The sequence below is a fragment of the Balaenoptera musculus genome, chromosome 3 (genome assembly GCF_009873245.2).
Source record: "Balaenoptera musculus isolate JJ_BM4_2016_0621 chromosome 3, mBalMus1.pri.v3, whole genome shotgun sequence".
Classification (NCBI taxonomy): domain Eukaryota; kingdom Metazoa; phylum Chordata; class Mammalia; order Artiodactyla; family Balaenopteridae; genus Balaenoptera; species Balaenoptera musculus.
The window spans coordinates 42,534,365-42,562,190 of record NC_045787.1 but is presented as its reverse complement, the minus strand read 5'-3'; the positions used below and the strand labels follow the sequence as shown (position 1 = coordinate 42,562,190).

Genomic DNA, 27,826 nt, shown 5'->3' with positions numbered 1-27,826 from the left:
CTGTGCTCATGGATCCTCCCGGAGCCGCTCTGCTGTGCATACCCCCAGGGGCTGCCCCTCGTAAGGGGCTCAGGGTGACAGCCTCTAGGGTCCGACAGACACAGGTTCTGTGAGGTGGAAATAGTCAAAACTACTACAGAGACTTGTGAGGAGGAAGTTTCTGTGAAAGTACCTAAGGCCGCACCTGGCACATAGCAGGTACTCAATAAATGGGACCTTTGCTCCTTGCCTAAGGGCCAGAATTTAAGATGCATTTCTGCCTCTCTGAGCTTACTGCTACGACCACTCCCTTACCAGAAGTTTCAAGACCAAGAACGTTCAGCCAACCCCATCCTGCAACTCTCTCTACTCATATCCAGAAACTCTCCTCCTGCCACCTCCACTGTTACCACCTTGGCCCAGCACCATTATCCCTTGCCTGGATTATTGCAGTTGCAATAATGAGACATAGAGGTTATTGGAACAGGCAGGAAGATGGAAGGGAAGTAATTGAAATAATTTCCTCCAACAAGCCTCACATAGGAATGAAAATTAATATCTGCCCATGAAGAGGTAAATTAGAGGCACCTACTGGGAGAAGGGAAATGTCTCCAATTAGGACACACTCACATGGTTTGGCAGCTTCCAGTGAGATGCCAGTTGCCCCAGTGACTCTCTGGGTCCTTTCCTCTCCCTCATATTTTTCATTAAGACTTGATGTGGAGGTAAGAGTAAGATTCACTTAAAGTAATGTGAGAAACTATGAGGCCAGCAGGAAAGTAAAAATCCTGCCAATGGCTGCGAACTCTAATCTTCTCAAACTAAATAGACTCAGAGTTGCATCTGGAATTGTGTGTGCTTGGCAAACGTGAGGTGAAACCCCTCTGAAAAACATCTGACAGGAATTGCCTCTTCATGAAATGTGAAAAGAAGCTCCCACCCAATTATTAAGAGGCTGCCTAAGAGGAAAGAAAAAGTTTGTGCAGCTAACACAACACGCGGCTTGCCAAAATCATCCTGCCCTAATTCTCTTGTCAGCAGAGCTGCTTTTCCCAAGAGCAAGTAACTCGTGATTTGGTTGCTTGATTCTGCTGGTCACTCCTGCTGCGAACCCCTCACCCCACCCCACCCAGGACCCCCTGCCCAGACCTCACCCCCTCTGCGCATTTTCACTGGTGGGGTATTCTTCAGGGCTGGAAACCTCAGAAATTCCGCTGAGAGCACAATGATCTGCACTCAGGATGTAAATGGCCGCGAATGTCATGTTGCTTATCTTGCTCTGTGCAACACCCAGCAGCTGCTGGCGTTTAACAAGGAGGCGGCACAGGGCTCTGAGAATAGTCCTGTGTGTGCTTTGTTCATGCATTTTGCAGCTGATTTAAGAGCAAGAAAGGAACAAAACCGATCTGATGTCTTTACTCCAGAGATCGTCCACATCCTTCCTAGGGCAGGAAGAGCAGGTGACTGGGACACCGGACGTTTGGCAAGCTGGTGGCTTTCCTGCATTGGCATGCTTTGCCGGGGTTTTCATGAAAAGACAATGACCTTTACAGAAAACAATGACCTTTGCAGAGATCTCTAAACCCTGGCAACTCAGCAGCAAGTTCAGTTCCAAAATCGTTCCTCTTGCCTTTCCCAACAGACTTGAACAACTAGAAAGAAAGGAAGGAACTTAAAAAAAAAAAAAATCACCCAGTTTTTGGCAAACCTTAGGCACTCTTTCCCCCACCTTGTAATTAAGGCAGAAGTAAACAGTAACAGAATACCAAATTGCTGCTTGCTTTGGTACCAGGTGCCCAGGTGGAGCTGCTGGTGGTACAGCCCTGTGCCTTGAGACAGAAGGGCAGCCTCCCTGGGGAGCATTCCAGTGGGTCCCCAAATCTGACATATCAAGAGTAAGACCTGAGGATTTGGAGCAGTGTGACAAGAAAGGGTGAGTCATGTGGGCATTATCTGAAAAAGGGAAAAGTTTCCTCCTCCTTTAAATTTACCCTCTCCCCACCAACTCGGAACCCCTTCTTATTTTTGGAGGTCATCTCCCGGATGGTACTGCCTCACCTTGAAGAGGCTGGTGGGTCTAAGGAACCCAGAGCATTCCCTGTTGAGCAAAGTGTGTGTGAGGACTCTCCATCAGACTGGCTTGGTGTGTCCTGCCTCTGCCACTCACCAGCTGAGTGAACCCAGATGAGTTGCTCACCTCTAAGCTTCGGTTTTCTCAACTCTAAAAGCAGAATAGTATTTACCTTATAGGGTGCCTGTGAGGCTAAAATGAAACAGTGTAAAGTGCCTTCCACATAAGAACCACATAACCACCGATGGTGCACGTATCAAGAGTTCATTTCTTACTGTTAAGTAGGACTCTATCGTGGCTCTACCGCAATTCATTTATCCATTCAGCTGTTGATTTGACATTTGCGTTGCTCCCAGTTTTGGGCTATTACAGGTAAAGCTGCTACTATTTGTGTACGAGTCTTGTATGGACATAGTTTCCCTTTTCTCTTGGGTAAAATACTTAGGAGTAGAATGGCTAGATCATACAGTAGGTGTATGTATTGATATAACTTTTTAAGAAAATGTCAAACTACTTTCCGAAGTGGTTGCACCATTTTACATTCTCACCCGCGGTGTATGAGAGTTTCAGTTGCTCCACAACCTTGCTAACGCTTGGTATGGTCAGTCTTTCTAATTTTATCCACTCTAATAGGTCTGTAGTGGTAAGTGATTCACATTTACTTTGAGCTGCAGTGAAAATATTTAGGTGAACATTCTGTGCCATTCATTCATTGAGTTCATACCATTCATTCATTGCATACTGAATAGGCCATAAAGCTCAAATATTATCTGAAGACAAACACTGGTGACATTTAATCCTTGGTGCACAGTTGGTTGCATCTGACTCAGAAGATTAAGTGAATCTCAAGCAACAGCAGCCTAATGATTCAGTGCTGTAGACCCCTCAATTTTCTTCCCATCTCTCCTACTAAAGCCAAATAATTGCTGTGATTTCATTACTTCGCCTATGAAACCAATAATAATCCTGGTCAATATCACCTTGAGCTCTTATTGCTGATAATAACAAACATCATAAGATTGGCAACTCTATTAAGTTTGCCCCTGTGTTTATAATGGTGAGGTTAGTGAAAATGTTCACTCCTTTTTAGGATCCAAAAGAGAGGACCCACAGGAGAAATTTAATTCTAATCTTAGTTCTAGGAATAGCTTTGTTTTTCCAGAACAAATGGTTTGTTTTCATCTGATGGATGCTGGGAATAGTGGTGTTACTTTCTTCATACTGGTAGCCAAGAACTCAGAGTGTGATTTGTTTTCTCTTCCATAGCAAGTTGATAAGATTTATATTATATGTTTTACAAACTAACTCTTGCCTGGCTCCAGCTTACCTTCCTATCTGATTTTCTATTCGCTTTATTTTCCTTACTAGTTAAAAGACTGTAAATGATTTTATTTCTTAAAAATACATGTTTATAGTCAGAGTTTAAAGGCATAACTTAAGTCTTCTCTCACTCCTGCCTCAAAGCCACCTGGTTCCCTTCCCCAGGGGCAACTGCTGTTACTGTTTTGTTGCATGGCTTTCCTGAGATAATCTGTGTGAATGTAAGCATATCTATGGGGTGGGTAGCACCTATTTGTAAGCAGTTTGTTGAATGAGTTGGAGTTTATAGGGTATAAACAGAAAGTAACTTTATTTCTGCTTCTTCCAGGACTCTTGAAATTTACTCTGTTGTTTTCTTGCCTGCCCATGGATGAATTCTCTGGTAAATCCCTTAGTTTTTCTAGTCACTTTCTGGTATTAACAGATGCCTCACTTTCATTAAAAAGTCTGGACCTCTACAGAATCAAAACATCAGTCTCTCTTAACAATGAACACATCTCCCCTCCTCTGGCTGGAGCCTGGCTGGGGCTCACGTGTGCCCAGAGCCTCAGCCCGCCTCCCCACCAGCTCCCAGCCCTGCTCTTCTGCTGCCCTTCCACACTCACCCTCCTATCTCTGGCTCTTCCAGGGCTGGTGGGCTGGGTGGTTTGCACCTGCAGCTTTCCTTCGAGAAACACCCTTGGGCTGCTGAAGCCTCTTCACCCACAGGTGTAGGGATCTGGGTGTGCCTGGAAATCTGGGGGTTTATATCGTTCCCCTTTGCCAGAGAGCCAACGCCTGAATGGAATGGGATAATGAAAGTCTAGCCCCCTTGCTGCAAAATGGACAAACTCTGAGATATAATTTATATTCTAGAGCTTCCGGTGGGATCAGCCTGAGGCTAGGACTGTGCTGGAAATCTCATCCTCCCTTGGCTTCTCCTTCCCTCTTATGTTTCCCCTAACCTCTTACCAGATTTTCTGAGTGCACTTCCTTAAGAAATCACTAACTTGCACAGGAACCCTCATTTCAGGGTCTGCTTCTCAGGAACTAACCTAAGGCAGCAATTATCCAAATACTGATAAGGCCCCTCCAACCACAGTTCTCTTGTCTTGGCGGAAGCCTGCTGGGAAAGGGCTACCTACAACTCTCGCCTTAGGTCCTGGCTTCCAGGGTCCATCCCTTGGACTCTTGGTTGGGGTCTTTAACTCTGGATAAAAAGAGCAAAACTCAGTGTTAAGTCATCACACATATTTTCTTCTTCACCTTAAAAATGTTATTAATTATATATACCGTCTATTGTGTAAATAAATACCCACATTTTTTCTAGTTGTTCTCCTTCAGTTAATTGGATCAAATACACAAAATAACCAGCCATTCTTTAACGAGGACTTTCTGTTCTTTTGGTTGGGTAATATTTGTTTCTTGTAGCTTCCACAAATGAAAAACTGTAGCTACTGACCTCTTACATTTTCAGAAAAGTTTACCCATTGTTTTTACATTTCTATTGGTGGATAATAAAATTCTTAGGTCACACCTTTAATTCCTGAGGACTTTGTTGGCCTTGCTTTACTGTTTTCTAGCACTGATTTTTTGTTTTCCCGTTCTGTAAGTGACTTGATAGTTTTTTTCATGATACTAAAATGATTCTTTTTTTTTTTTTTTTTTATCTTTGTAGTCGAACAATTGTGCTGTGATATTTTTTTCCTAGGGACAAGATGTATCTTTCAATTTGTAAATTTAAACATTTCCTTTTTTGGGGGGAAAATATATAGCTTTTATATCCAAAGAATCAATTTTATTATTCAAAACGTTGCACTCCTAGGATTGGCTGATGGAGCTAGATTAGAAGAGTTGTGTTTGATATAACTCTCTCGAGAATGGCAGACCTCCTTGCAAGGACTGCCTTGTCTTGGGGGGCTGCCACCTGAGCAGAAGTCACTTTCAATTGTATCTTGACATATTTTACTGTTCCATTATTTGGGTTCTCTTCTTCAGGTTCTCTTCAGGTTCTCTTCTTCTCCCTTCATCTCTTCCACATTCATCATCTTTCTTTTCTAAACTTAACCATCTGCTTACTTCCATTTTGTTTTACTCACTATTCTTACCACATCCTCCATTTATTTTACTGTATTTGCATCAGGGACTCATCTCCTTAACACACATTCAATGTGAACGTCATTCTTGTGATGCTATAATTTTTTTCTTCCACTTCTTTTCTAAATTTTGTCAGTTCCTGTTTCATCTACTTCTGTCTTTTCATACTTTCCCTCAGTGCTTGTATCTCTATTCTGTGTTCTTGGTTTGCAGTGGCAATCCTGGATACTTTCTCTTTGCTAAGGAGCACATCACTGTGTCATCTCTGTTTTCTACCAGTTCCCAGGAATCCCTGTAATAGTTGAACTTCCCAAGGATGTTGGATTCAAGTTCTACTCAGGAAGCAACAAGGACCAGTAGGCTTGGGAGCTGGGCAGATTTTTGGCCAAATCCGGGCTCTGCTACTTAAAAGTTGGGTTATCTTGAGGATATTGGTCTCTCTGAGCCTCAGTCACGTCATCTGTAAAACAGATATGATATTACTTCATAGTGTTGTTGTGAGGATTAGATAAAATAAATAACATAAAGGGTCTAGCTCAGAGTCTGGCTTACATAAGGTGCTTAATAAATGTTCCCTTTCTGTTTTGTTTTTTTCTAATTAAACTGATGGATAGGTACAAGCTATTTTACCATAACAAGAAGAGACTTTGTCTTAAATGCTATTTAACTATCACTCTAAAGCACCCATCACAATGATGATAGTAGAAAATATTTATTGAAGGCTTACTATTTTCTAGGAATTTTGCTAAATTTATTACATATATTCTCATTTAATTGTTCAGCATCTCTATGAGTTATGTCATATCATTATGCTCGTTTTACAGTTGAGGAAATTGAGCCTTAAGTAATATATTGCTCAAGGTAGTAAGTGACAGATCCACAGCTTGGTCCATGGCCAACTTCAGTGGCCATGTCTTAATCACTGTCAAATATTGTTTATGCATTGTGACCTTTCCCTGTGCTTGGAGCAATAGCAGAAGCAAAAAAGTGTGAGTTATCATGCCTGGTTTTGGGAAGCTCATAAACACATGTATACCCATTGCATAAATAGTTACGTAAAGACACATTTGTGTTCACATGCCTCATACTCAAAGTAAGGACTCTTATTCTCAGATAGAATGAGATTTGAGATTTGAGACTTAGAGGATACCTTCTTCCCTAGGGATAAGAACCTTCAACTAGAATTTTTCATCATTGTCCCTCTATTTTTAGGTGGCCTAGTAAAAGTGAGTGAATTCTAAAGCACCTAGATTATTGGGTTTTCTCAGAATATGGGTGTGTTAAAAATGTACCTGGGGTTTTTTCTAATCAGGTATGGTAAGACACACAGGCACAAATGATTGTCACAAAGAAAGAATTTTGTACTTGCAGATCTGTAGAAACATGAGGCACAGCACACCAGGCCATGCAGGGCCACAGAGAGGGAAGCAACCGGACTGATCAGGAGGCAGAGAGGGGAGGGCAGAGCATGGCCCAAAGCCTTTACTGGTTTTTTTTCTGGGAAGGAATGGATGAGGCAGAGAAAGTACATTGAATAATTTGAACAATTTAGGTAGACTCTGGGCTGTAGGAGTGGTCCCTAATTTTCTGGTACCTGGCCTTGGGGTGATTTTGGGCAGGGGGGTTATTGGCTTGGTGTGTGAGAATTTGATAAAGGAGATGGTTAGGGGTGTAGACTCTGAATTGGTTGGTTTGTTTATTAAAGGCTTGCTTCCAGGGAAGTCATTTGCTGTCTTTGGGAATTAGCTAGTGCTAGAAGGGGAAGTCTCTCCAGGATTAGTGTCCCAAATACCAGAGCATCAAGATTGTAGAAAATAAGAAAATGTAGTCGATTCAGTGGGTATCCATGCCTGTGTGTGTATGTGTGTATGAATGCTGCAAAGAAATGAGTGGTGTTTAGGGCCATTCTTCGGAGGCGGGGGAATGGAATGGAAATTGGAGGGGAAAATTGGGCAGGTAGTGAGGACTCCATCAAAAGGAATAGGCTTATTCTAGGCTGTTTATCAAATAGTTTTTCATTTGGAAAATGGGGTGAGTATTATCTGACTGTTTTGTCAAGGAAATTCCTATAAGTACCCAGAGACTTAATGTTGTACTCGAAAAGAACTACAGAAAAGCAATACATTATTTTAATTCATTGTTTAGCATGAGCCAACTTTAAATTGCTCTAGAAATGGGTTTTGTGCTTGGACAGATTTTTTGGTTCATGTAGCATACACAAACAGCCAAAGTGAAAAAGTACAGAATCTTAAGAACTGTATCGTTTGGGTTTCTCCAGACTAAACAAAAAGTTCCAAGTATGGTCAGATAAAAAGATTTTTCTGACCCTCCCTGTCTCTCACCCCACCTTCCTATTAGAGGGCTGAATTTGCAATATAGTGCAGGCGTGTTGGACTAAGGGCCTTGAACTGTTTCTATTCGTGGTATGTCTCTTGGCTTTGGGCAGAGTGCAAGAACTCAACCATATCATGGAACAGGTTTGTTGGAATTCAGACAGTGAGTGTTTCCTCTAGATTACAATTGATTCTTTCCATAAAAAATATTTTTCTAGGCAAGCAGTTCCATAATTTATTAGCTTCAAGGACCTACAAAGTCAAATGGAGATAAACTTGCATTGGGAGAAAATAAATAGGAGTTTTTAAAAGATGCAGACCACAGTCATTTGGGGAAGTGCCATTTGGCATCATTGCGGGGAACCAACCATCAGTGCGGTATGAATGCCATGTGAACCAGCGCCATTCTGCCACCTCACGGTCATATCTCCTGGAAGCCAATACAAGAGTGTGAACAGGTTATTATAAACACATATTATGTGGTTGCTACCAAGTCTTTTGTGCCTTGTATTGGGCCAACTGAGTTCCTAAGATCTATTGTACTGCTTTCCTCTTTAAACAGCCAAAGGAACCAATGAAGAAGCCTTCAGCAGCCTTGACTTTGCTGAAGGTTACCACTGTTTTCTCTTGTAGATCTAGAAACACTGTGTACTTTCTGAGTGGGAGCAGGGCTCCTCATCTTTGCTCTGGAGGCTGATTCCCTGGACCTGGCCTTGAGTTTCTCCGGCAGTATGTTCTGCAGGACATGCATTCAAATGTTCTATATCCAGGCTTTTTGCTATGTCTCTTCTGGTTCAGAGCTTGATTTGGTCACCAGCGTTCTAAGTTTATCACAAGCAGGGTGGACTTGGAACCTTTGTGGAAATATTGCCTCTTTGTCTGCTTTCCTCCTTCCTGTCTTCCTAGTTCCCACTCCATCTCTTCCATTTTCTCCTTCTTCCTCTATTCTCTCTTCTGTAGATATCAATTAAGCACCTGCCAGGTACTAAGAAAGACCCAAAGATAAATAAGACAAAGTTCTAATGTCATTGAGATACTCAATATAAAATAGAACTTTATAACAAATAATGATAATATAGTATGCATTCAAAATATGGGTACCATCGTGCATGTCCCTGTTCCTTGTCCCCTACATTCTGTCAGTCACCGTGTCCTGCCAGACTTTAAGGCTTCCTCAGATCTCTGTCTTGGTCTTTTCCTCTTCTTACTCTACGTGCTGTTCCTTGAGGACATGATCCAGTCTATTACTTCAGCCTGCTTTATACGCTAATATCTCCCAAGCCTGCTTCTCCAACCCAGACGGGTCCTATTCTGCTCCAGGTCCATGGAGTCAGCACCCGGCTCAGTGACTGAGACACCGGGGAGAGACATCAGCCTGGCCAAGGGGATGCAGGAAGATGGTAGAGAGGAAATGCCTATTCAGTTGATGTTATACAGATTTCTGGTAATATAGATGGAGGAATTCAGACACCACATACCTTTGTTGGCTCACAAGTACAATCATTAGTGAGTAGACTTAAGTTTAGACTCCAGGAGTCTCTAAGGTATTTGTCAAGAATGCTTTTTTCCTTACCTCAGCCTTCACAGGTAAACTTTGGTGCCCTTAAGAAGAGTAGAGTTCTTTTCTTCTGGAGTGTTGGCAGGATTGGTTGGATTTGGCCACGGCTAGTGGATGAAAGTTTTCAGTGGCTCCCATTCTATAGTCCAGAGGGGAAAGCTGATAGCACCTTCTGTTCTGTTTTACTCAGGTTAACTTGCCTGGAAAGACAAACAGCCCTTGGCTTGCTCTGTTCTGTGGGACACAGCTTTCTGAGCTGGGAAAGGCACTACTTCTCAGATGATATGCTAAGAATCCCTAATGCCAAAGGCACTTATATATTTGGCGTTGGTAACTTGAGGTCTGACTTGTAGACAAAATGCTGTAACTTGATTTTCTCTCCAAGTATTCAGTTTCTACAAGATAAATACAAATTTTCTTGAATGTTATTTCTCAGCCATCTGGGCCATCTCAGCTTCATTCTAATCCTTTTTAAGGTGATATACAAAACTTGTTTTTGAAATAATTAATCTCATTTGTGGGACAGTAAGTGGTTATAATTTCTTCTTTATACTCGTCTGAGTTTTCTGACCTCTTTAATTAATTTGTATTAGTTTATTAATATGAAAAATTTACAAATTATCTTTTAAAAAATAGAAACGACTTATTCAAAGAGTGATGATATATGGTATAAATGTGTGTGTGTACTCAACTGAAAGAAGAATGATAACATTATAATGAGATTGGAGATTAGGTTGTTTTCTCTCTCTCCCTCCTTTTTTTTTTTTTTTTGCTACGCCACATAGCTTTTGGGATCTTACTTCCCCGACCAGGGATTGAACCTGGGCCATAGCAGTGAAAGTGCTGAGTCCCAACCACTGGACCGCCAGGGAATTCCCTCTTTTTAAAAAAAATTTCACAAAAAACGTCTTATTATAAAAAAAAAAAAAAAGTGACTTTTGTCTCCCTTAAAGCATTGCTTGGGAGGCTTGTCATGTATTTCTGTAATGCTGCCATTGCTTACCATGCTTTTTAAAAAAAAACACTTTTGAATTGCAGATATTTTTTTAATCATTCTTTTTAAGGGTGGCTTTGATTTTGTAAGCTCGCCAACACCTTTCTTAATTAAAGAGAGTTGTAATTATAAAATAATGAGTTTTATCTGTCACTGCGTTATGTGCCACTGATGAAGTAACTCTAGGGATAATTTCAAAGAGGAGTTTTTGTTGGAAAAAATATCTTCCTAGTTACTGTTTTAAAGGAATCAGTATTCATTTAAAATTGATATGTATTTAATTTTAATTTAATCTCTTTCTCGCGCTCTCTCTTTTTTTTTTTTTAACAAACTCTAGGGTGTTCTATGTACATTCTTTTAAGGGTTTGTACCACAAGCTGATGAAAACGTGTGTGTGTGTGTGTGTGTGCGTGTGTGTGTCTGTGTGTTTTCTCCTAAGTATTAAATAGCAAAATGTATAGTTATAAAAATGACATAAGTACATATTTTTAAAGTTTGGTATTTCTTGGTGAAAGGTTATAAATGTTTGAGGTAAGAGAAGATATCATCATCTTTAGAAGTTGAGGATAATGAGATAGTGAACAAAGAACATTAGAGTGGGATTCACCCAAGTTTTATACATAACACTGCTTCTCTGCATTGAAGCCTGAAATTCCTGAAAAAGGAAGCTTGGTTGTTGGCTTATTTAGAGCCCCTAAATTCAATCCTTGGTGAACACCAATGATACGCTGATTGTGCCTTTAGCAACAGAGCCTGGATATAATTTTTTTTCATAGAATAGAAAACTTGGAAGGTATTTAGAATTTTCCTGAAGACTATGGTACCAGATACCCTCAGCTGGCACAGACTCTGGGAACACACCAAGCCCCCTCCCCACCCCATGTTCCCATGTGCTTGGAAAACCTGTCGTACTAACCTTCCTCCCTTTATCTACAACACTGGCTCTGATCCCACCCTCAACTAGACAACCACCCTAGATGCCATCAGTTCTTTGGTACTCTGCAGGGAAGAAATGATTCCTGTCTCAACACCTTTGAAGGTGGTTTGGCAACCTTTTGTTTGTCAAGATGAACCCCCTCTCCCAATCCTCCACCACATGTTCTGTCAGACAAGCTCATTAGAAAAAGGACAGGGGATTAAATGGAGGCAAGGAGCTCCCATCTCCACACTCACTCACCCGTCTGTAGGTGAGGTGCGTACCCCTGAATTTCTAGTTAAACCAGAAGTTTGCATATATGACTGAGAGTTGGTTCTCCTCCTGTTTCACTCAGGAGCCCAGGCTGCTACCCAATCATGGGGCAAGTGTACTCTAGGGATAAATTGTTTGTTTTCGGGGCTTCCCTGGTGGCGCAGTGGTTGAGAATCTGCCTGCCAATGCAGGGGACACGGGTTCGAGCCCTGGTCTGGGAAGATCCCACATGCCGCGGAGCAGCTAGGCCCGTGAGCCACAATTACTGAGCCTGCGCGTCTGGAGCCTGAGCTCTGCAACAAGAGAGCCCGCGACAATGAGAGGCCCGCGCACCGCGATGAAGAGTGGCCCCCACTTGCCGCAACTAGAGAAAGCCCTCGCACAGAAACGAAGACCCAACACAGCCATAAATAAAATAAAAATAAATAAATAAATAAACCCAAAAGTTTAAAAAAAAAAAAAAAATTTGTTTGTTTTCCCATCTGTGGCTCTACTAATACAGTTTTGCTCTTTGGAGGATATAATGAATGCTCCACAAATAACAGTTGAATAAATGAATTTTGAGGGAAAGGTGGGAAGATATACAAGCAGCACATGGTACAATGTTGAAGTTTTTCTGGGGGTTCTATGGAAGTAGAGTGGGAGATTCTGACTAATTAGAAAAATTATTTTCAATATTGAAAAACATTTTCAATATTATTTTGATTTTTTAAGCATGTATTGAGATATAATTTCTATATTATAAATTGCAGGCATTTTAAGTGTACATCTCAAAGACTTTTTACTTATTTATGTACCCATGTGGCCATCATTAGATCAAGATCTAAAATATTTTTAGCACCCCAGAAAGTTCCCACCCAACCTTCCCAGCCCAGGGTAACATTTATTCTTACTTTCATCTCCATGGACTAGTTTTGCCTACTCTTTTTTTTTCTTTGCTGCGCTGCGAGGCACGTGGGATCTTAGTTCCCTGACCAGGGATCGAACCTGCATCCCCTGCATTAGAAGCGTGAGTCTTAACCACTGGACTGCCAGGGAAGTTCCCTTAGTTTGGCCTATACTTGAAAGTCATAGAATTCTAAAGTTGTACTAATTCTAAAATTTTGGCTCTATTCCCTGCACTGTAAAATTTATCCTTGTAGCTTATTTATTTTACAAAGAGTAGTTTGTACCTATTAATTTTCTACCCCTATCTTGCTTCTTCTGCCTTCCCTCTCCCCGTTGGTAACCACTAGTTTGTTCTCTATATCTGTGAATTTGTTTCTATTTTGTTATATTAATTTGTTTCATTTTTTAGGTTCCACATATAAGTGATAAAGTACAGTATTTGTCTTTCTCTGTCTGACTTATTTCACTAAGCATAGTACCCTCCAGTTCCACCCATGTTGTTGCAAATGGCAAAATTCCATTCTATTTTATGGTCAAGTAGTATTCCAGTGTGTGTGTGTGTGTGTGTGTGTGTGTGTGTGTGTGTGTATCACATCTTTATCTATTCACCTGTTGATGGGCACTTCCAGATCTTGGCTATTGTAAATAATACTGCTATGAACATTGGGGTGCATGTATCTTTTCAAATTAGTGTTTTTGTTTTCTTCAAATGTATACCTCGGAGTGGAATTGCTGGATTGTATGGTAGTTCTATTTTTAGTTTTTTTGAGGAAACTCCATACTGTTTCATAGTGGCTGCACCAATTTACATTCCTACCAACAGTGTACAAGAGTTCCCTTTTCTCCACATTCTTGCCAACATTTGTTATTTGTGATCTTTTTTGATGATGGTCATTCTGACAGTTGTGTGGTGATATCTCTTTGTAGTTTTGATTTGTATTTCTCTGATGCTCAACATCACTAATCATCTTTTCATGTGACTGTTGGCCATCTGTATGTCTTCTTTGGAAAAGTTTCTATTCAGGTCTTCTGCCCATTTTTTAATTTGGTTGTTTGTTTTTTTGATATTGAGTTATATGAGCTGTTAATATATTTTGGACATTAACCTCTTATCACATCATTCGCAAATATTTTCTTCAATTCAGTAGGATGTCTTTTTGTTTTGTCGATGGTTCCCTTTGCTGTGCAAAACTTTTAAGTTTAATTAGATCCCATTTATTTATTTTTGTTTTTGTTTCCTTTGCTTTAGGAGAGGGATCCAAAAAAATATTATTACAATATATGCCAAAGAGTGTTCCACTTATGTTTTCCTCTAGGAGTTTTATGGTTTCAGTTCTTACATTTAGGTCTTTAATCCATTTTGAATTTATTTTTGTACATGGTGTTAGAATACATTCTAATTTTATTCTTTTACACATAACTGTCCAGTTTTCCTAGCACCACTTACTGAAGAGGCTATCTTTTCCTGATTATATATTCTTGCCTCCTTTGCCATAAGTTAATTGACCATAAGTGCATGGGTTTATTTCTGGGCTCTCTATTCTGTTCCATTGATCTGTATGTCTGTTTTGTGCCAGTAACCATACCTGTTTTGGTTACCGTAGCTTAGTAGTGTAGTCTGAAGTCATGGAGCATGATCCCTCCAACTCTATTCTTCTTTCTCAAGATTACTTTGACTATTCAGGGTCTTTTATGTTTCCATACAAATTTTTAAAGAGTTATTTGCTCTTGTTCTGTGAAAAATGTCATTTGTATTTTGATAGGGATTGCACTGAATCTGTAGATTTCCTTGGGTAGTATGGTTATTTTAACAATATTAATTCTTCCAATTCATGAACATAGTATATCTTTCCAACTGTTTGTGTCATCTTCAATTTCTTTCATCAGTGTCTTATAGTTTTCTGAGTACAAGTTTTTTTTTTCTTTCCTCCTTAGATTTATTTCTGGTATTTTATGGTAAATGGGATTATTTTCTTAATTACTCTTTCTGATAGTTCGTTGTTAGTGTATAGAAATGCAGCATAGTTCTGTATATTAATTTTGTATTCTGCAACTTTACCTAATTCATTGATGAATTCTAGTAGTTCTTTGGTGATGTCTTGAGGATATTATGTATAGTATCATGTCATATGCAAACAGTGATAGTTTTACTTTTTCCTTTTTAATTTGGATTCCCTTTATTTCTTTTTCTTGTCTGATTGTTGTGACTAGGACTTCCAATACTATGTTGAATAAAAGTGGTGAGAGTGGGCATCCTTGTCTTGCTCCTGATGTTAGAGGAAATGTTTTCAGCTTTTCACCATTGAGTGTAATGTTAGCTGTGGGCTTATCATATATTTATTTATTATGTTGAGGTATGTTCCCTCTGTACCCACTTTCTGGAGAGTTTTTATCATAAATGGATGTTGAATTTTGTCAAAAGCTTTTTTTACATCTATTGGGATAATCATAAGATTTTTATTCCTCAATTTGTTAATGTGACATATGACATTGATTGATTTGCGAATATTGAACCATCCTTACATCACTGGAATAAATCCCACTTGATCATGGTGTATGATCCTTTTAACGTATTGTTGAATTTGGTTTGCTAATATTTTGTTGAGAATTTTTGTATCTATGTTCATCAGTGTTATTGGCCTGTAATTTCCTTTTTCGTGATATCTTTGTCTGGTTTTAATATCAAGGTGATGCTCGCCTTGTAGAATGAGTTTGGAAGCATTCTTCCCTCTGCAATTTTTTGAAATAGTTTGAGAAACATAGGTGTTAACTCTTCTCTAAATGTTTGGTAGAATTCACCTGTGAAACCGTCTGGTCCTGGACTTTTGTTTGTTGAGAGTTTTTAAATTACTGATGAAACTTCATTACTGGTAATTGGTCTGTTCATATTTTCTATTTCTTTCTGGTTCAGTCTTGGGAGATTGTACATTTCTAAGAATTTGTCCATTTCTTCTAGGTTGTCCATTTTATTGGCGTATAGTTGTTCATAGTAATCTCTTATGATCCTTTGTATTTCTGTGGTGTTGGCTGTAACTTCTCTTTTTTCTTTTCTGATTTTTTTTGATTTGGGCCCTCTCTTTTTCTTGATGAGTCTGGCTAAAGGTTTATCAAATTTTTAAAAATCTTTTTACAGAACCAGCTTTTAGTTTCATTGATCCTTTCTATAGTTTTTCAGTCTCTATTTCATTTATTTCTGCTCTAATCTTTATGATTTCTTTTCTTCTACTAACTTTGGGATTTTTTCATTCTTCCTTTTCTAGTTCCTTTAGGTGTAAGGTTAAGTTGTTTGAGATTTTCCTTGTTTCCTGAGGTAAGCTTATACTGCTATGAACTTCCCTCTTAGAACTGCTTTTGCTGCATCCTATAGATTCTGGATCATTGTGTTTTCATTTTCTTGTCTCCAAATTTAAAAAAATTTTCTTCAGTGATCCATTGGATTTTAGTAGAAAATTGTGTTTGTGTTTTTTTTGCAGTTTTTTTCCTTTTTATATCTAGTCTCATAGAGTTGTGGTCAGAAAAAATGCTTGATTTTATTTCAGTTTTCTTAAATTTACTGAGACTTGTTTTCTGGCCTAGCATATGATCTATCCTGGAGAATATTCCATGTGCACTTCAAAAGAATGTGTACTCTGCTGCCATTGGATGGAATGTTCTATAAATATGTATTAAGTCTACTTGGTCTAATGTGTCATTTTAGGCCAGTGTTTCCTAATTGATTTTCTGTCTGGATGATCTGTCTGTTGATGTAAGTGGGGGTGTTAATGTCCCCTACTATTATTGTATTAATTTCAATTTCTCCCTTTATGTCTGTTAATATTTGCTTTATGTATTTAGGTGCCCCTATGTTTGGTGCATATATATTTACAAGTGCTACATCTTCTTCTTGGATTGATCCCTTTATCATGATGTAATGTTCTTTGTCTCTTGTTACAGTCTTTGTCTTAAAGTCTATTTGGTCTGATATAAGTATTGCTACCCTGCCTTTCTTTTGAGTTCCATTTTAATGGAATAGCTTTTTCCATCCCCTCACTTTCTGTCTGTATGTGTCTTTAGATCTGAAGTGAGTCTCTTATAGCCAGCTCTATATGGGTCTTGTTTTTGTATCCATTCAGTCACTCTATTTCTTATTTATTTATTTTTCACACACACACACACACACACGCACGCACACTGTATTTTATTTTTACAAGAGATAAATAAACTGACACCAAGCATTGTAAATGGATGACCACACAAAAGCAACAATGATTGCAATTACCAAACACGAAACACACTCATACTATGTCACAATATTGACATTCAGTCCAGTAATCCTCCACTGTAACAGCTCCTTTACTTTGTAGTGAAAATTGATTTGTATATTTTTTGCCTCTGAGTCCTTGTGGGATTTTTTTTATTATTATTATTATTCAAACAGAAAGTCACAAACATTATAATCATCCTCATCAGTTCACTCAGTCCCATGTAATTAATTTTTTTTTTCATCTTGATCTTTTGTTAACACTTTTATGAATTCATCAGTTTTCCATTAGGGTTCTGAAAATGCTTATTCATTCAGTTCAGCAGTATAGTCGGTTACCAGAAACCTGTACTTGTCAGAATCTTTTCCATGAATTCCTTGAAGATGAAACCCTTTTATAGGAACATTTTTGCAAAAGCATCAGAGTACACCCAGAACTGTCTGTAAATGACAAAAGACTTAAAAATGACCACGGTTAAAGATTTGATGAAAGTTCATAATAATGCAACTGACAAGGAAATTTAGTTATTTCTGAGATATACATTTTAAAGTAATAACTAGAATTATGTCTTATAACATTATACCAGAACATATAAGATTTTTAGAAATTTCATGTAATGTCTGAAACATTTATATTAACATATTTCCATACAAATAACCCAAAGAAAGTTTAGTATTAGTTGTTTTTGTTTGTTTGTTTGTTTTTTTGTACCGCAGGTTCTTATACTCTATTTCTTTTGATTGGAGAATTTAGTTTATTTACATTTAAAGAAATTATTAGTAAGTATATACTTACTGACATTTTGCTAATTGTTTTTGGGTTTATTTGTAATTCTTTTTTGTTCCTTTCTTCCTCTTTTGTTCTCTTCCATTGTGATTCAATGACTGTCTTTAGTGTTATGTTTGGATTCCTTTCTTATTTTTGTGTGTGTATCTATTAAAGCTTTTTGGTTTGTGGTTACCATGACATTTATAAATAGCAACCCCTATATATATGTGACTATTTTAAGTTGCTGTTCTCTTAATTTTAAGCACATTTTAACAACTCTGCATTTTTAACCCCCCCTCCTCCCCTGTTTTTTACATCATATTTTACATCTTTTTGTTTTGTGTATCTCTTGACTCTTTATTGATGATATAGGTGATTTTACTACTTTTGTCTTTTAATCTTCCTACTAGCTTTGTATGTGGTTAATTTATTACCTTTCCTGTATATTTGCCTTTACCAATGAGCTATTTCCTTTTGTAATTTTCATGTTTCTAGTTGTGGCCTTTTCTTTTTCGCTTAGAGAAGTTTCTTTGACACTTTGTAAAGCTGGTTTGGTGGTGTTGAACTTTTTTAGCTTTTACTTGTCTGTAAAACTTTTGATCTCTCCATCTAATCTGAATGAAAGCCTTGCCAGGTAGAGTATTCTTGTTTGTAGGTTTTTTACTTTTTATCACTTTAAGTATATCATGTGACTTCCTTCTGGCCTGCAGAGTTTCTGTGGAAAAGTCAGCTGATATCCTTTAAATATTAATTTAATATTTAAATATAATTTGTGTAATGAGAAAGAACATCACACAGTTTTAAAAATTGGCTGCCTTACTCAGAGGCTGGAACTCTTTTTAGGGAGAGGATTGCCTTCTTTTTTTTTTTTTTTTTTTTTAGTAATATGGGTCATAATCTGGAAAGAGAATCAAAAGACTCAAAAAGAACTAAATTGCTCTTCGAATCAAGTAACAGAAAATCTCTCTGGTGCTTTGAGGACTGAAGAGAATGGGGGTACTCACAACCTGGGATAAACTATGAAAGTAAAACAAAAGCCCCAGAACTATTAGGAACCAGAAGACAGTAAGAGGCAGGCTGGGACTTAAATGGACTCTGAATGTGGGGCCACCATTTTTTGCACTAAGAGGAAAATCATCCCAAGTGCTGAGGTAGTATCTAATATCTATAAAAGTTGGTTAAAGAATATCTTAGAGGGTAGAGAGTTGGGTTATTTGGAAAACAAACAAACAAACAAACAAATCCCTATCATTTTTGTAACATAAATAGCAAAGAGGACCTCTATAGCACCCATCTTTCCATTAAGGTGGGAACTCTCTGTGAACTACCTCATAATCATGTGAACATAGATAATAATTCAGATGGGGATGACCCATTTACTCAGATTGGACACTTTGCAATTTGTCTGGGTTTACAAAAGTTTACAAAAGCCACACAATATAGATCTCAAAAGTTAGTATTTTCTTGGAAAAGCTTGCACAATGATGTGGTAGGCTTTTTCCAAAATGGCCCTCATTGATCCCTGCCTCCTTATATTCACTCCCCTGTATAATCACTTCCCCTTGAGCCCACTGCCTTATTTCTAAGGAATAGAATGTGGCAAAAGTGAAGGGCGGTCACATCCAAGATTGGGTGGTCAAAAACTGTGACTGTCCCTCATGCTGTCACTGCCTCTTCTCTCTGACCTGCTCACTGTGATGAAGCAAGCTGCCATGTTCTGACAAGGATGAAGAGCTGAAGACCACCTCACTGAGAAACTAAGGCCTTTAGCCCACTAGCCCATGAGGAACTGAATCCTGCCAATTCAATAACTTGATTGAACTTGGAAGTGGATCCTTCCCCCATTTACCTGTGAGATGACTGTAGTCCAGCTGACACCTTGATTGCAGCCTTGTGAGAGACCCAGAGCCAGAGGACTCAGCTAAGCCACCCCCAGATTCCTGACCTACAGAAACTGGAATAATTATATAACAACAGATATTTAAGACAAATGATAATATTAATGACTAGCATTCTTGAATGTTAACTACATGTCACGCACTAAGTGTTTTGGTTCTGATTTCTCTTTCTATCTTCACAATAATCCTATGAAGAAGATATTCATGTGCTCATTTTATAGATGGGGAAACTTTGCCAAAGTTACAGAGCTAGTAAATCAGAATTTAAATCTGTGTAGTCTTACTCTAGAACCTGGATGCTTAAACAGTATGCTCTATTTGCTATATCGGCTAATCTTTTTCATCCTGAATACATTTTCCACTGACCTGACTGCTTTCATAAGTGGAATTACTTTGCTGTTTTTGAGTAAAGTAGCTCCAAACCTGGGCCAGTGGTCACCTTGGATATAGGCAGGCAAAAGCCAGAGAAGGGACCAGCAGCCTTGTGTGAAAGGCATGCTCCATATAGTTGGATTCTTTGATTTGGAGCTGTGATTTGTCTTAGTAGTAGAAAAGTAGGAAAGGAAGCAAAAATTCCTAGAGAAGGGTTGGGGAAGGAAGACAATTCATTATTTTAGCTTTTATGTCAGCATATCAGATTGTGAGGATGAAAACAAATTAAGTACTTCCAGAGAGAGTATTGTGTTGTCTCAAATACGTCTCAGTTGGGACCTACTAAGAAAAAGAAAGTCACACGTAAAATGTTGTGATGTAAAACAATTATTGTGAGAATAGCTGTATTGCTTTAAAAAAAAAAACTATTTTGGAAATAGATTTTATCTCTTTTAATATAAAAGTAGTTATTACATGCTTGATATAATAAAAACATGAGTAGAACAATTGAGAAAATTATAGAGTGAATATTACCCCTAATCCCACCCAGCGGCAGTAACCCAATTGATAGTTTTTACTGTTTTGTAATGTGTTTCATCTCTTAATTATGGATATCTTTTCATGTCAATGACTAGACCGACATCATTGTTTTTAATGTTCTGCCATACATATGTTCCATTATTTATTAAAAATAATCCCCTGGGTATTTAAGTTGCTTCCAATTTTCTGTAATAAACAACTTCATGAGTGATAACTTTGTACAGACATCTTATGTGTTTGTCTCATGATTTCTTTAGAATAAATTTCTAGATGTGAAAGTGTTGGGTCAAAGAGTTTGCATATTTTAGATTTTTATAGGTCTTGCCAAATTGCCTTCCAGAAAGGTTGTACCAAAATTAATTCCCACCAGCAGTTAATGAGAGTGCCCACTTCCTACATACTCACCAGCAATGAGTATTAACATTCTTTTAAACCTTTGCCCATCTGATAAGTGAAAAATAACATCTTGTTTTAGTTTACACTCCTTTAACTACTAGGAAAATTAGGCATTCTTTCTTATTGGTTGTTTGTGTTTCTTCTCTTATGAATTATCTTTATATGCCATCTGACCATTTTCTCCATTGTCTTGTTATAATTTTTTAATTAAAATTTTTATAAATGCAGGAATTTAGCACTTTCTTTTTTCTGTATGCTACATTTCCCCCAGTTTTTAATCTGTCTTTCAACTGTTTTAATTTAGTTGTATGGTTTCTTGCTCTATTGACATTTAGAATTTTTATGTCATCAACTCTATCCATCTTTATATTTACAGTTTCTGACCTTGTTATGCCTAGAAAGGTCTTTCCTTCTGGCCATATTTTACAAAGTCTGTATGACCATAAGGAACCAACATTTTGAGGTGGATTTGGAAAACAAAATGTGAAAGACAATAAATTATAAAAATAATCTTTACTCTTACAGGCTTCATGTTTCCCCCAGGGACTTCTTCATTTGCCATAACTTTGATTAGTGACATTAAAGAAAACACCTCAAGAACTGTCATATATGTTGACTAGAATACACATACCTACATAAAGTTCAATGTTTCTCCTTGGCTACATTCTTCAGTAATAATAATGAAGTAAATTGGCTGTACATAAATATAATGGTTTATCCCATTATAATTCTAATAACAGAAATATAGTACAAAGTGATTTGATCTTACACAAGCAACTTCTTAGGTTTTAACCTCAATTTGGTCATGAGAAACAGTGGATTACCATATGTTAGGCTATGATTGCTGTCCTCTTCCTGAGTGAAGACTGTCTATAATGCAGGTAGCTCCTTTATTTAACATACTCATCCAGTGGAATCCCACATTCTTTAGTGGGTGACTGTCTATTGTGTTTCTATAGTGGTAGAACAGGTTGGCAAGCATTTCCTCTATTAATGATGTAGAAAGACCTACCTTGGAAGATCAGAGTTGGCATATGATTTTACAGGTGAAGCATCTGCCTTTATAGAGTCAAGAGTATTGGAAAGCACACAGCTGTTTGGTCTGAACACATGCCTTCCCATATGGCCAATTCTGCCTGGCTTTCTCCTCCTCCACCGCCCCCCGCCCTCGCCAGTGCCCACCATCTCAATTCCCCTTCTTCATTCATCCATTCATCTATTTGTTCATTGTACATCTGTTGAACATCTACTATGTGCCAGGCACCTTGATTATTGAAGGAGAAAAAAGGTAGATAACATGGCTTCTCTGTTCTTGAGGAATGAGGCCGAGATACCAAAACTTAAATAATGTGTGAGGTATTGGGTGCTGCTGATGTTACATCTGTGGCCTAACGTTGAACAACCCTAAACCTCCATTGTCCACCAGAGTGGGAAGTCCAGCCTTTGCCAGCATTTCCTTCCCCCTGAAATGCCCAAGAATCTCCAGAGTCTTTATTTGTTTTAAAAGGGTTAGATAGTATAGAGTGCTCTCATGTCTTTCTAATAAATCTAGAACTTAGTTTCCCTATGTATAAGAAATCTGTAGATGTTGGATTGGAAGCTACATACCCAAGAAACAGGCCACTTTCTGTGCTCTGTTGTTGCTGTTGCCAAACAAACAACCCTGAAACAGACAGCCATCCACTTCTGCTGTCTCTGTGCCTTGCTCATTGATAGAGCAGCCCTCCTTGCAATCCTCATCTCCAAAGAGAAGCAACTTTGTTCCTTCCACCAGTTTCACTCTAAGCAGGGACAGAACTGGTACACAAACCCAGATGCACATTTTCTTCCTGGGTCAGCTCCCTGCCTAACCCCAATGGCCAGTGTCAGCCTGGCCCTATCTAGTGGAACCAGTTTAGACCTCTCTGTGCTTGGGTGTCTAGCTCGATTTCCCCAGTCCCTAAGAAATCCTTTTCCCTTCTGGTTTGCCTCTTCTTACTCCAGAAGTTACCTACTTCCTGATGAATGACATCTATTCCCTTCAGAGTGACCTACCTTTTCCACCACAGGGGTGTGGTATCTCCCCCACTCCAACCAGCAAGAGCAACATCTTTTGAAATTGGTCCGTTTCCCCCCAAGTCTGGATTACTATTTATTCTTATCCACAGTCACTTGTTTATATTCCAGTACAGTGTGATCCATGTTAACAGAAACACAGTCTATCCTTCACAGAGGAGATTCTATTTAAGCTGACTCTTAAAGGATGAGTGGGTGTTTCCTCAGGCATGAAAACAGAGACTATCACTTGTAGCAGAATAACAAGCACATTCCAGGCATAGAGGCATAATGCAGAAGAGGAGGTTACCTGTTACTGTGACAGGAGCCTTGGGTGTATGTGGGAATAGCAGGTGATGGAAACAGAGAGGTGGGCACAGGCCACATGTGCATGCCACAGAGGGAGCTGTAACCAGTCAGGGCACAGATCTGATGAACCCAACATCTGTCCATATCCCAGCAGTAGCAATGGGGCCCTTCCAAAGAGAAGGGACAGAGGATAGGAAATTATATCAAAGAATCCTGGTCTTGCTGTCACATGAGCATTGATCCATTGGAATTGCTATAGCCATTATGTCTTTTCCTACTTCTCACTGGTTGTCTATTCTCCAGCTAGAACTTTGGTTCTCAGTCTTACTCTGTGATTGAGTGGGGCCACTGAGAGTCACAAAGTTTAACAAAAAAGATCATATCTCAGCCATGTTCAAATGGCTTCCCATCCCCCTAGAATGAAATGCAAAGTCCTTGCCAGAGTCTAACGTGATAAGGCACTTGCCTTCCTCTCTGATATCATCTTTTATTATTTTCCCCTTTGCTTTTTGTATTCCAACCACACTGGTCCCGTTGCTGTTCCTCCTGCATGCCAGGCATGTTCCCACCTTCTAGCTTTTGCGCTTTCTATTTCTACTACCACTCTCTTCCTGGACCATTTTTCTCCTAGGTGTCCACATGGCTTGCACATATCATTAAGTCTTGGCTCAAATGCCATTTCCTGAGATGGACTTTCTCTGAGCACCCTAACTGCAATAACTCTCCATCCCTTTAGGTTGCTTTATTTTTCTATATGCTACTTATCACTGCCTGATATTAAATGATGCATTTACTTACTTGTTTGTCTTTCATCTTTCTGTTTCGTTAGAATGTAAGCTTCATGAAGGGAGTGACTGTCTGCCTTTTGTGTTGCTGTATCCTCAGCACCTAGAGCAGTGCCTGACACATAGTAGGTGCTCAGTAAATACTTGCTGAGTGGATAGATGAATACATAAATGGATGAATGGATGAGTCTAGACTCCAACACCTTGCGGAAAAGAGCAGGGTACAGAGCAGAGAGATCTTGGCTATAGGAAAAGAAACCAAGAGGACATGACTTGCAGCCTCATCCCTCAGCTACAGAGGCAGAAATGATCATTTGCTGTCTCCGGGAACTTCTTGGCCAGTAATGCAAGGGATCCAGGGTGCAGATCATTGCACAGACCTTTGCTTTCTACAAAGTAGCCTTGGGTGTGCTTCATATAGTCTAAAACGAAGCATCAGTTTTCACGCTATGGTTTGTCAAAGGCATGAGACCTGAGTGGGAATATTGCCAGGTCCCACTGTATTCAAGCCAACGTCAATGCAAGGAAAGATTGGGAGTAATGGATTTAGATGTCCAAATCCTTTCTTTTCAAAAGGGTGGCTTTTATCTTGTTCAGACTTTTCATCAGGTTAGAACTTCCTGAGCCACGTAGAATTCCTTGCTTAAGTCTGACTGCTCCTCATTGGCACTGCAAAACTCCTGGGAGTCTGCCTATTGTTCATTTATAGGAAAGAACCTGGGGCCACTCTTTCAGTTTACTGCACACCAGCTGCCCTCTCTGGACTTGGGTTTCCCTGCAAGCCCTCTGCACAGCCCCAATCAACGTTCTGTGGTTGGAAGTCCTATTTACTGCTTACTTGCATTCACTGTTGACAATAAATAGACTGGGGCCCTCAGGACCCATAGCTAATGCTCCATTAGCTATGTGATTTGATGCAAGGATGAGTGAGACTGGTTGGATAGCATGGAGTTGGGTAACAGGAGATAACGCACCCCTTCTCCTCCCCTGAGATGCAATTTCGGTTGTTCCCACAGTATGTTTTCATTGTACAGTAGATGCAAGAGCTCCAGCTAGTGTGAGAACCGAGCCTGGATAAGAAAAACACAGTGATGGCACTGTTCCTGCAGGGCTCCCATGCTATTTTCTCAGCATTAAGAAAACTCAACAATGTCTAAACAACTGACCTCGTGGTGTGTTGGTAGGTTTGCACAATTCCCAAGGGTCATGTTAACATATGCATTTCAAGGGAGAGATCAAGCTGACTTTGAAAAAAACAAGACTTGAGTGCATTTAAGACTTGACTTGCATGTACATTCTCCCTGAGCCAAAGGAGAACAGTTGCTGAAGTCTCCCCAGGCACAGTTAAGATATGCCTGGGTCACAGTGATGGAAGCAGCTCAACTCTTAGTAGCACATAGAAGCTGTTTTTGTTGTTGTTGTTTTGGTTTAGAGTATGTTTGTTGGAAATAGCCCTGGACTCTTTACTGTCTTGCATCAGCCTCTTTCTTGCTTTAGAAAATATTAGCGAGAGTTGCTCAGTTGCTTGTCGGTAGAGAGCAATCATTCCTCATCAGCTGGGGTGGAGTTCCCTGGTGGCCTTTTTTTTTTTTTTCCTGTCTACACAATATTCCCACATCTCCCATCTCATGTTGTAATCGCTCTGGTTACATTAAGCCTGCGGACTTTTCTTAAGTTCTTGCTTATAAAGACAGTATTTAGAAATTGTTTATAAAGTTATTTTTAGTGGGAAGTCATGCAATGCACTTCAATTGTCACCTTTCCAAAATTCCAGGAGGCTCGAAGGGCATTCTGCTAAAATTGTAGGGACCAGAGTCAGGGCAACTCTTCTCTGGGGTGCTAGCACTGCCTTTGGCACTGCCACTGAGCCTGTTGGCCACCACCAAGACCACTGAGCCTTTTCCACTCTGAGCCACATATTGGTTAAAGAGCTGGATCAAAGAGTAAATGTTGTATGAGGCAGGAACCCTGTCTATTTTGATCAATGTTGAATGCCCAATGTTTAGCACAGTGGTTGCCATATAGTAGGTGCTCAATAAATACATATTGAGTGAATGAGTAGCTCTATCTATGAACTGCCCATTTTTATTGCTAATGGATTTGAGATCATTAATAGCTGTTGCTCTTGCTGTATGTGTGTATTTGTTTCTCTTGGTTACAAGGATGTGATCTTCTGATACCGTCTTCAGGGATAAACAACATTGTGGTTAAAGTACAAACTCTGCTAATCTATGGTGTTAGACATCAGTTGGGGTAGAGTGAGCAGTGACTGAATGGGGCCATAATAATGGTAATTTTCTGGAAATGACCTGGGTGTGTTTGCTTTGTGAAAATTCATCAAGCATACACTTTTGATTTGAACACTGTTGCTGTATGTGTGTTATTCTTCATTGAGAAGTTTGTTTTCTTTCCTTATAAAGATAGACCTTGGAGCTAATTGTCTAAGTTCATATCCTGGCTCCTCCATTCATTTTGCAACTGGATAGCCTGGCACAAGTTGTGTAATATTTCTGTATCTCACTTTCTTCATCTGTAAATCAAGAATAATAATATGTCTATATCACAGGGTTGTTGTGAATTAAATGAGTTAATCCATAGTATTCAATAAATGTCAATTGTTATTGGCTATTATTTTTCAGGAGGTGAGATATTTCAAACCTGGTACAATCAGAGACTTGGAAAATACCATTGGGGGTCAATTAGAGTAACTCCTCTCCCTCCAGACTGGACCACTTCTAATTTCTCCAGATCTATGTACTTCCTAATGGTTTCTTTTCATATATTTGCTTTTAGTCACCTGCCAAGTAAACAGATTCTAGAGTGAATAAGCTTTATGATCCACTATAATACTTGTTTTCCACATTTTTTACCTAGAGAAGCTATATGAATCACAGAATGGTAGAACCAGAAAATGTCTTAGAAAATACTCTGTGCTGTCCAATATGGTAGTCACTAGCTATATCTGGCTATGTAAATTTAAATCTAAATTACTTATCAATAAATAAAATGAAAATTAAAAGCTCAGGTCTTCAGTTGCACTCGCTATACTTTAAGTGCTCAATAGCCACACGTGGCTACCATACCTGGCAGTGCAGATACAGAACATTTCCATCATAGCAGAATGTTCTATTGGATAACACTGCTAGGTCAATTTTCTCATTATACACATGAAAGCATTGACGTCTAGAGAGGTAAGATGGTTATAACAAAGTCATACTGCTAGTTAAGGCCAGATTTAGACTAGAATTTAGATTTCTTGATTTTTATGCCAAGGTATTTTCTATTTGGCCACAAAGCCACCTGCAGATCCACAGGGCTTTCCCTCTGGTGGTTAGTTTGTAGGAGGGATACCATATCTATCTGTTATTTCTGGGACATAATTTTGGTGACTCCAGATTAACCACACTTTGATACCATGTCCCTGAGTCTGAAGAAATACTGTGTCTCTATTTTACCAATTGGGAACTATTTCCATTCTAGACTCTTTTCTTCTAAGAATCAGTGGAGCATACAGTCACTCACACATAAAGCATAGCAAGCTGTAGTTAGTTAATAATCACCAATATTTACTGAGAATTTATTATGCACCAGTCATTTCCTCTAAATGCTTCACATTCAGCTGAGGAATGTAAATGAAAGATTATGTTGTATGCCCAGGGTCACAGGTAGCAAGTGGTAGGCTTGAGATTTGAACCCCAGGCAGTGTTCCCTGGAGCCCCTGCCCTTACCCACTGCACTTACTGAGCAGCTGACCTGTGCAGAGCGTTATACAAAGCCTTGATGAAAGTTGAGCATGATGGCAATGTCCTAGCTCTGCAGAAATCAATAATCCAATGATGGGCTGGGAGTAGGAGAAGAGCGTAGCACATCCATGGGCATGATTTATGTATACTTTTTAATGTTTATAGCTACACAAATGCTTGTGGATTTGGCTTTCTGCATGTCTAAATTCACTCCCTTTCTTCTTTTCCTTTTTGTGCAAAAACAAAACCCCCAAAGCAAACATCTTCAATGATAAGTGCCCTTCAAACAGTTGACAGTTGTTCCCAGGAAGGCCACCTTTACTTAAGTCTTC

General features: G+C 39.1%; 1 protein-coding gene across 1 annotated transcript in view; it reads left to right on the top strand.

The window, feature by feature from the left end:
- The first annotated feature begins 1,798 nt into the window (after positions 1–1,798).
- ANKRD55 (ankyrin repeat domain 55) overlaps positions 1,799–27,826 on the top strand; it is a 413,288-nt gene continuing 387,260 nt past the window's right edge. Inside the window, exon 1 of the mRNA XM_036847799.1 lies at positions 1,799–1,912. The gene's annotated coding sequence lies outside the window, so the exon portion shown is untranslated. The remainder of the gene's footprint in view (positions 1,913–27,826) is intronic.